This window comes from Eublepharis macularius, chromosome 3 (assembly GCF_028583425.1).
Source record: "Eublepharis macularius isolate TG4126 chromosome 3, MPM_Emac_v1.0, whole genome shotgun sequence".
NCBI lineage: Eukaryota > Metazoa > Chordata > Lepidosauria > Squamata > Eublepharidae > Eublepharis > Eublepharis macularius.
Genome location: NC_072792.1, coordinates 150915974 through 150926885, shown reverse-complemented (window position 1 = coordinate 150926885; position 10912 = coordinate 150915974). Strand labels below are relative to the sequence as shown.

The following is a 10912-nucleotide window of genomic DNA, read 5'->3' as shown; positions in this document are numbered from 1 at the left end:
CGAAAGTTAAAGAGCACTTTATTCGAAATCAGCGGGACCTGCCTTGATCCTCTAGACAGTACTCGGAAAAAGGTTTCTCTGGAATCCATCCACGGGGCTTTGTTCCAAAGTTACGCGTTTAAAACAGCGAGAAGTCAAACCCTTAAAGATTATACTCTCTGATTTCAGTGGAATTCAGGCGCACTTAATGGACTACGCCCATTGGTTTGGCAACCCCCCTCCCCCCCCCAGTATATTTTGCATTGTATGCCTTTCAAAAGGATGCCAAACAGGCCACTTGCGTCTGTATAATTTGTTGGAAGATGCGGGTGCCAGCATCCAGCTTTTGTGTCTAAAATGAAACATATTTATACGGACAATCACCCTGCCTGAAACATAGTTCACTGGCACTTTCCTGGTGAAAAGTGTTATGTCTAGTATTGCAAGCTAATAACCGGATCCTAAACCAAAGGCGTGTTTAGGACTAGGTTGTTTAAATCTGACATCCTTTCAGTGCAAGCCTAAAAAAAGTTACTCCAGTATAAGTCCGATGATTTCAAGGGGCTTAGACTGGAGTAACTCTTTTTAGGCTCGCGCTGCCAATTGTGTCTGCTTTGGGTTCAGAGCTTCTCCGTCTGTATTTCCTAGATTGGCTTGTGTTGGTGTGTAAAATTACCGGAAACTGCGGCTGACAGGGCGCTTTTGGTGTTTGAAGCTTTGGATCCTTTTCGCAGAAACACTGGCGACTCCGGCTGGGGGAAGGAGTTCTGATCGCTAGGCGTGAACTGGGAGGGTGGGTCTGCTAGCTCCCTGGGCTAGGCCGGGGTTGCGGAAGGGCCTGGGTTGAGCCCCGCGCAGCATGCCGCCCTTTCGTTCCTGGCTTGCCTGAAGCTGCCTCTCTCAACTGCAGCCTTGTGCTTAGCTAGTCAAAGAAGCTTGGGTTGTGGCGGAGGAAAGGCAGCCCTTCAGACGACCTTTGGGTTGACGTCCGGAGAGCCCAGACAAGAACTGCGGGTGGCGGAAGCCAAGCGTCGCCCACAGGTGGAGGCGCGTGTGTGGAGAGCTGCGAGGGCTGCGGCCTCGGGGGCACGCCGCTTTTCCCCCTCCGGATTTAACCGCCCCATTAAATAGGAGAGCAAGCCCCTTTGGCTCCCGCCTTCCTGCCTAGTCCGCTCTCTTCCCATCGCAGGGATGCGCCGTGGCCCTTCCTTCACAGCGCTAATGGCTGAGGCTGAGGCTGCGGATGTGTCTCCTCCGGTTCCAGCCCCCACTGGAGCAGAAGGAAAGGAGAGCTCGCTCTGGAGCTTTTTGCTGAAGGCCGGTTGGGGCGGTGGCAACTCGAGCCCAGCCTTGGTTTCTCATAGAGGCCGCCCTGACGCTGAGCTGCTGCAGGAGGCCCGGTTCTACTTCCACTGAAGCCAGGGCTGTGATACCCCCTCCGGTGGGCAAGCTTTTGCTTAGCTGTTAAGCATCAGTCCCTTAAAGCTTCTTTGCCTGGATATGACCTCAAAATGGAAACTGAATTATTATGGAATCCTCTAGTGCCAGCCGAGCACAGACTGACATTTTTAAACGTAGTTCTTAGGGAAGATACCTGGTCCCCAAGTCTTCCTGATAACTGAAATTCCAGCTCTTCAGACAAAGAAAGCCTGCCATTCTTGCACTGCAGACTGTTGTTTTGTCTGTAGAAAGGAGCAGGCGGCAAATACAGCAAAGCCCTTGACGTTACCTGTAGCCTTGTTGTTTCCATAACTGTAAGGCAGGGTTCTAAACATAGAATCAATTCAGTTAACATCAGTGGGTCAAATTGGCTAGGATTGGGCTGTAAAGCAGGTTAAGCTAGCAGATGTTTGATGCAGAATCTTGAAAGTACAGTATTTATAGAAGAAAATAATTGGAGTAGTTAGTCTAGACTAATGTGGTTTATAGTCCTGACTACTTAAACTGGAATACCAAGATTTTGGTGCACCCTTACTTTGGGAGTGAGCATAATAGCAATCAGTAGAACTTGCTTCTGAGTAAACATGCATAAGCCCAAACAGCACCTGTCATTATTCAGTTGGGATTTAGCCCAGTGGAATCTTTCTTATGTGGATCAGGTTGTTTTTCACATAGTACTGAACTTTCTGATTGTTTAATTATTATTTAATGAGCAGAATCAGTTAAAATTTTAAGACTTCTGAAATGAAATTAATGAAACTTGTGTAACAAAGGAAATAAGGTTGGATCTACTCAACATTCCAAATGATATCATAGAATTTAGCATGCTAGTTTTAAAATTAATTTCAAATATTGTAGAAAACATTTAAACTTCTGTTTTTATTTATTTGTAGATGCTAGTAGTAGTACTTAAAACAGATCTAGTTGTTCTGTTTAGTGATTGAGACTTTTTTAATCATCCAAGAAAATTAGATGGTCCCATGGATTTATGCTGATTTTAATTCCACTGAACCCAAATGAAGCTAAATCAAGATAATCAAAGTGTCTTTTTTCTTATTTAGTCTGAGATTGGGATGAATGTCAATAAAATGTTTTTGGACTCTCATATCTGGCGAAAACAAATACATTTAGATGGCTTTTTGAGGTTGGTTATCATGCTGTATATTCTTGTATTTAAATAGAATATTTTATCAAGACCTTATACTAACTGTATTCATTTTTCATTTAGGTTTTGGAGTATTAATTAAGATTACAATGGTCTTGATTCACGTTAGAAATTGATCATGTCTTATGCTAAGGAATTAAAGACACTATCAATCACTAAACTTTCTTCAAATGTTGTCATTTCCTCCTGTTCCTTAGTTGAACCCATGTTTAAAGCTTTTGTTGGAACTTACAGTTATTTGTGAGAAATGTGCACAAACAAGGATTCTATATTTAATATGTGTAATTTATGAACTGGCCAATTCACTTTTCAAATTTTGTTAATATTGTCCTTATAGAAAGAGAAATACATTGATTGCTTAGAATGTACATATTTGTTATGTCTTTATCACATTTTACTTACGGTGTAGTTTTGATTTTGCACACCACTATTCATGAGTTTAAAGTTTTATTTTTTAATATCTGTCTATGGCACTAGGGAGACCGAATATGAAATAGATGTTATTAAATTATTTAGCCTTGCTGCTGGAGTGGGTTTGAAGGCTCATTGAATGTATCTAATAGTCTAATGTTTTCCCTCTTTTCATAACACATCATCATGCCATCCAAAATAAATTTCTTTTCCCTTTTTTTGCACTAGAGAAATTAAACATATATATTTGTAGAAGGTTTACTTTTATTGTCTTTTTAATAAAATAAAAAGTATATTTTCTTCCAGTGTAAGTGATTGTGACGTGTATGTGTATATCTGGTGTGCCTGAAGAAGGGAGCTCTGACTCTCAAAAGCTTAGACTGAAAATCTTGTTGGTCTGTAAGTGGCACTGGACTAAAATACTGCTATATTTTAAACATTTTGTGACTTTTTAAACTCAGAGAATAGCTTCTACCAACCATTTTTTAAACGTTTGCTTGTTTGGGATGGCCTTTCGCTGTGTGCAGTAAACATTGTTCTAAACCATTTGTTATGTTTATAATTTTGACATACAGTAATCCATATCTACAGATAATATATATTATTATATTTTAGATATATGTATAGATATATGGTGTATGGAAGCAGTTTAGAATTGCTTGGAATGGAATATGAGTTAGAACTGCCCCTGTTTTAAAGTAATGCTGTGAATATTGAATTGTGGTTATCACTTCACCTCACAGCTTTTCTACAAATATTCTTATTCTTCCCCCAGCATGAAGGTGTCACAAACATATCAGCTGTGCTATTCAGCTTGGGACAGGGATGGGGGTACAAACTCTTCAAAGTAAATATGTTGGCTGTCATTGTAATTTTATGAAGGGGGGGGGCTGCTCCAGCCTCATGCTTCCCTCTCCTGTTTTCTTAGACAGAGAGTTGTTCTCACCAAATGTGCTTCAAACCCAGATCAAGGAAAGGCTGATATCCTTCTTAAAGCTCACTGTCACCCTTCTTTCCTCGTCTTCTATCCCCACTCGTCCCAGGTCAGATTGACCAGATCATAACAGCACAGTTATGAAAAGAAGAAAAAAATAACCTCAAGCTAAATTGAAGGGAGGAAAGGGGAGTTCTTTGAGCTACTCCAACCTCCCTTTCTTGTATCTTTAAAGACACCTTTTCCATATACCCCAAAGCACTACTTGGAATAGCTTTTCGTAGATATATCATGTAGTTTTATAATACTTGGGAAGCAGAAACAAAACCATTACACAGAAAATGCATATGTGGACTGTCCATAAAATTCAGAGCTTCTTGCAACTTCCATAACTTAGATATGCAAAAAATATTTGATAAAGTATGCTCATGAATATGTATGCCTTGGAAAATTTTGTTGGTCTCTAAGATGCTGCTGGACTCAAATTTTGTTCACATATGCAAAAACAGTGGTTAACAGCCAAATAATCATGATTTCATAGGCTAGCTATGGGCCTATGAGAAAAATAAACTGAGATATCAGTGTCTTTTCAAAATGGATCTCATACTGGATGCTGCTATCTTAGACTCTGGAAGAACAGTTAAGATTGCTTTTGAAGGTTAGCCATGTTGGTCTGTTACAGCAAGAAAAGAAAAATAAATCTTGTGGCACATTAAAGACTGTCAAATTTGTTAGTCCATAAGTTTTAATGGACAGTTGACAAAATACTTCATATTTTTTCTTGTGTGTCCATGTTTGTGAGAACCCACTTCAAGTATCTGATGAAGGTAGGCTCAAATCTACAAAAGCCTTAGGCCACAATAAATCTATTTATATTTGGGGGTCTTAAAGACCCCTTCTCATTTTCAAAATAGCTCTAGTAGTTATATCCTTTCCTTTCAAATACTTATGAATAATTAGTTTTTCAGACAAATGTATCTTAATTTTTTTTTGCATGACCAGCAGCTGCATTGTAGTGACAAATAAAGCAAAAAAAAAAACCACCCTCCAAAACATATTATTTGTTTAGTTTAGCTCTATATATCAATTGCATCAACAGCAGACATTCCTGGCATACCAGATTTTAGTTAAGCAGTTCAACAGCCATTTTTAAAGAATCCTATTTTGAGAATGCTCTTTTTTCTGAACTTAGAATGGGCTATGGACTCAGGAGGGATTAGCTCCTTTTAATCTACTACATCTATAGTGGGTCATCCAACAGAACTGTCATTACTCTTACATGTCATGTGATTAAGCAACTAAAATATTCAATAGTGACCTTGAAAATATGCTGGATAAACAGCTTTAGATGCTTTAAAGTAATCTCTCATATAAACAAGATACAGAAAATACATTATTTAAGAGAAAAATAGACCTACTAGAACTTGATATAAGTGAAAGTACTGATAGTAAAATAATATTAGCACATGTTTTTTCCCAAATAATGTGATTGAAATTTGTAGTTTCCTGCAAAATCCAAGCAACTTACGGCAAAGTATTTGTGTTTTAATGTATTTTAAATACATCTACTAAGAAGAAACAGCAACCAAGAAAGGACAGCTTTGACATGCATTTATCACATCTATAGCATAGCATGTGTGCTGCTGAGCAGAACACCATATGCATGAATCACACTGAGGTTTTTTTTTTTTTTGGAGTACCACAAATATTGAGAGGTACAAGTTTCAAATGTGCCTTTCTGTATATAAGTCTAAGTACTTTGCATGCAACTCCCCACCCCCATCTCCATGACTTCACAAGTACATGAGAACTTAAATAGAGCCTACTGGATCAGACTGATGGTCCTTCTAGTCCAGCATGTTGTTTTATATAGCTGCCAACTAGTTGTCATGAAGGACCAACAAATGGCATAGAGGCCATTTTAATCAATTTACTCTCACCCATTTTGAACTTCATTTGCTGTGTTGTTGCCCTCTCATCCAATTTAGAGAGATCCTCCTGTAGCTCTTCAAAATCTGGCTTAGTTTTCAATGTCTTAAATAAGTGGTATCATCTTCAGTCTTGCCTACTACATTGCTTACCCCCAGTGTGAAATAATTTATTAAATAGCACTCATCCCAATACTGATCCTTGTGGGATCTCATTGCTCACTTCCCTTTATTGCATAAACTGTCTATTCATTTCTACTCTGCTTCTTGCTATTTAACCAACTTTTAATCCATAAGAAAAACCTTTCTTTATCCCATAATTTCTAAACTTACTCAGGCGTCTTTGGTGAGGTATCTTGTCAAAAGTCTTGTGGAAGTCCAAGTATGTCTATCCACATGCTTCTTAGACTGTTCAAAACTCAAAAAGTTGGTGAGGCGAGACTTCGCTCAGCAGGCTTTGTATACTTAATGTACTTCCTTTTAATAGTTTCTACTTACCTGGAACAGCTGTTAGGCTAACTGGCCTGCAATTCCTTAGATCCCCTATGGACTCCTTTTTAAAAATGGCTACTTTCCAGTTGTCCAACACAGAAGCCAATATTAGTATGTGGGTTCATAGATCAATCATTTCACCTTGGAGTTTCTTAAGAACCTGTCTGTGTATGCCATCTAGACCTTATAGAGTTTATAGTTTTCAGTTTGCCTAGCAGTCCTAGAATGTCATCTTTTCTTATCTCAATTTGACCCAATTTTTCAGACACCATTCCCACTGAGAAACATGTATACCTGAAGGAATATGTCTTGTCTTATGAATTCCCCATCTATTGAAAGCAGCAGAAGAGAAATTGCATCAGTATATATTCCAGATATATGGAACTCCTTTCTCCAAGAAAGCCCATCAAAAGTGTTTTGTATTCTTGAATGACATTGTTCCTCTTTGGTCTGTTAATCATTTATTAAAATATACAATGCACTCCTAAACTGAGATATGCTCTTCTAAACCCATTCACGGCTTACGATTGCACTGCTTGTGTTGTGGTTTATTAGTATGTCTTTTAAAAAATGTAGATCATGTAGAATATATTTAATAAAGGTAGAATAGATGCCTGAGCAAGAAAACATTTTAAACATCTAGATGTAAAATGTACTTACCTATGTAAATGTTATTTTGTGGACTGTACAGTGGTAAATCAGTTCTGGTAGCCTAAATGGCTTTACACTGCAATCTTTTGCAGAGTTACTCCAAGCGGGAGGAGCTCTCCATGTGATTACTCTACTAGAGTTATTTTCTGCAAGACCCTCTCTTCCATGTTACATGGGAAATTCCTTTTGAAATAGAAGAGTTTCAAATGCAGTTTGTGATTTGACATTGGATTCAGCTGCCTTAAAAAACAAAAACTTCTACAGGTCTAGTACAAGGTACTTAGATAAGAAGCTCTTTAGATTTTAGACTGTTTTTAGGAACAAGCTTAAAAGATAAATATTATGGTCTTCACAAATGCTCTGGAGCCACCCATGGTTTTTGTGAGCCCTGTAATCCAATGTGGCACCTTTCCCATGTTCCAGGAGACAAGGTTATTGTCTGGTAGGGCTTGGTGTTGGCAGATGAGTCCCATCTTGAATCTGCTGCTGCCAGATGGGTAAGTTGTAAGTCTCCCTCAGCTGCAGACCTCATGCCAGGAATGGAAGCAAAGGGCCCATCCACTCCAGTAAGCCTCCACAACTTCTGCACTTATTCTAGCGCTCAGGCAGCTGCTGGGAAAATAGCAAGATGACCTTATTGAGGTGGTAGTGGTTTTACTTCCCTTTATCCACAACTAGTTTGCTCTCCTCTGGGCACCTTGGCAATCTGATTCTCTCACCTTAACTGCTGTGCCTTATACTGAGGAGGCAGCAAAAAGAGAGAGGCTCTTCCCCTTCCCCAGATATACAAGGGCTAGCTGAGGTTCAACAGTGGTGGGTAGAAATAATCCTACAGGCACAGAGGTACTGTGTTAATTTAAAAAGTTATGACATTTAATATTAATTGTTATCTATTGTATATGTACGTTTAGCAACATGGTGCCCAGCCCCTACAGTAGTCACGTGGGTGTTAATTGCAAATGTGGCTCTCTATAAAGCATAGAGTTAAGCACTGGTTTAAACAAAAAAATTAGCACAAATGTCCAGTATCTACAAGCTTTTAATTCTAATTTTAAAACATTCAGTTTTTACCTAGCATACAGCATCTGAGATGTATGTACAAAGCCATTTTTTGATTTGTTAAATATGTAAATGCTGATAAATGTGAATGCTGATATAGTTTCAAAATCTGCAAACGGATGTTTCCAGCTTTTATATTTATGAGTTTGAACTTTTTAATTAATTTAAGCTTCACAGTTCATTTTGCTTCCAGTTTATATCAGTAAATCAATAATAGTTCTAAAAATCAATTATAGTATACAGTTCAAAAGCATTCAAAATAAAGTCACTGGTCATCTCCATACTGTTTCCCATCATGGCCATAATAAGCAGCCTTTGTCCTGGTAAATCCCAGATGGATTTCAGATGTACCCTCAGGTATGACTGGTGGGAGATGTGTCAATAGCATATGTCCAAGTCCTGGGGCACCCTATTTCAAACAAGGAGCCAGTGTAATTTTTAAGCCATTGTAACCGCACTTCTTGCATGGCTTTTGGACACTGAAGTAACTGAGAATCAAGCCATGTTTGGGGCTTGATCAGTATTGGCTTCCTACACTTGTACAGGCCACGAGAAGAGTCAGCACAGTGCAGCTGTTATGGACCACACCCTTTGCTGGCACCATAAAGTGTGTCTTAATGGGAACTAATATTAAAACCATTTGCTTGCTTTATTTTAGTGACTTCTCTAATCCATAGGCCAGTGTTTCTTTACTTGTAAAGACAGAGAATGGAGAGGCTGAGTGTATTTTATTAATGCCTTTTCCCCAGATTTTAAGCTTAATTTTTGATAAACATAACAAAATTCCTTTAATAAGCAATAGCTCAATAACAAAATTGTAAAGTGGGAAAGAGGCTTTGTATTACAATAGGTATTTTCTAAAGGGAACCAGAACAAATGTTTTTTCAGTGTGTGTGTGTGTGTGTGGCGCAGGACACCCGCAGACATATCAAAGTTCCAAAAGGTGCAAGACACCCAGCCTTTTTGCACCCTTTTTGAGTGGGCACAGTTATAAAAGGTGGGGCGAGCAGATCCCTCTCTCAATTCTTTTTTAGCTGCCTCTAAGCAAGGACGTGCTTTGAGCTCCTCCTTGAATCTGAGCAAGAAGATAGAAAGCAAGAAGAAGATGACTTCAAAGGCACCCTTCAAGAAGTGTCTCAAGTGTGGATCCAAGATGGCCCAATTCAATGGGCACAAGAAATGCCTAATGTGCCTAGGAGAGGCACATGATATTGTGCAATGTGGTGTATGCAAGCAATTCACGCTGAAGGCCCGACTTGAATGGGCATTGCACCTTAAAGCAGCACTATGGGAGTCAACCCTCCAAGGCGTATCCAACTCCAAAGTCTAGAAGGCCACTAACAAAGGACCACAGCGCCCAGAACGAGCCTCCTCAATACTTCCAATTTTACCTCCAAGTGCTGACAATACAAACCAATCAGTTCATAACGATTCTGGCCCATCTCAGTCTTCATCTGAGCCACTGTCGAAAAAGGCCAAACTGAAGTCGAGGCATACTGAAAAACGCCTGACTCCAAAACTGCAGAAGAAAAAAAAGTCTTCGGCTTTGGCTCCATCCACCTCCACGGCATCCAGTCCACCTGCTGCTCCAAGAACTCCCTCGCCAACTCTGAGACGATCGTCAGCCTTGGTTCCTGCTGTTCTCGATGACGAGATTCCAGATCTTTCAGACCTGGGAGTGTTGTTATCTCCGATACCACCTTCCCCCAGTGCAACCTGCACAGAACGAAGCAGCTTCCTTGGCTCCAATTGACACTGAGAGTTATCTTGAGGTCTTTAGAAGTCACAGACGTCCATAGGTTCCATACCCATATAAGTCTCCTTACCATTGTTACGCCTACAGCTTGGAAGGGTCTCCAGGTCTCCACCCACTGCCTCACTACTTTCCAGAACCTCACCCTTCAGTCATGAATACAAGACCTCCCTCTGTTCCTCCAACAGTTCCTGAAGACCCCAGGTCTACAGAACCAACACGTGATCCACCAACACATTCTGATGATGGTTCTGACTCCGGTTCCAACCTGGCATCTGAGCCATCCCCTCCCAAGTGTATCATAGAGGACTCTGCTGTGTCTCCAAGTAAAGATCCTCACCTCTACTCTGAACAACTAGTCAGAATGGCAAGGTTATTGGAAATTGAAGTGACTTGTTCAGCTCCCACTTCATCAGATCCAGTCTCGAAGGTTCTCCACTCAGAGGCAATGGGCCTGATGGTGTTCCCAATCATGCAGGGAATGATAGATGTTACTAAAGAGGTTTGGTTTACTCTGACATCTGTGCCAGCGACCTCAAAAGTTGGATAACCTCTATAAAACCAAGCAAGATGGGGCTAGGTTCCTCTTCAATCACCCTCCCGCTAACTCCATTGTCACGGAGACCCTACAAAGCAAGGGTCTTCCACAGAATGCTGGTCATTCTGCCTCCACAGATAAAGAGGGCAGGAAGCTTGATATTTTGGGGAGAAAGGTTTATGCCTCATCAGCCCTAAATTTCCATATTGGCAATTATGAAGCTATTATTGCTATGTACCAATTGTTCCTGTGGGACAAGATCATCCCTTACTTGAGTCTCATACCTTTTTTTCTTTAATATATTTTTATTGGATGGGTCAATATATAATCAATTTCAAATACAAATACATTCCATTTCAATTCCTCTGTGTATATTTCCCCACCCCTCCCATCCCCCCTTTTCGATAATGACTTCCGACAACACTCCAACCCCTCGTTATTAATAATACTTTATTTCTATACTAAAGTTGTTCTTTTCTTATTATTAGTAAAGATCTTAATTATATCTTATCTTACTTAATTTCTTTAAAACCCTCGAAAGACCATAATTGTCCCTTAACAT

At 39.8% G+C, this 10912-nt stretch overlaps 1 protein-coding gene across 1 annotated transcript in view; it reads left to right on the top strand.

The window, feature by feature from the left end:
* The window catches only part of NBEA (neurobeachin), a 702521-nt gene that overhangs the window by 451498 nt on the left and 240111 nt on the right, over positions 1 to 10912 (top strand). The window lies entirely within an intron of this gene.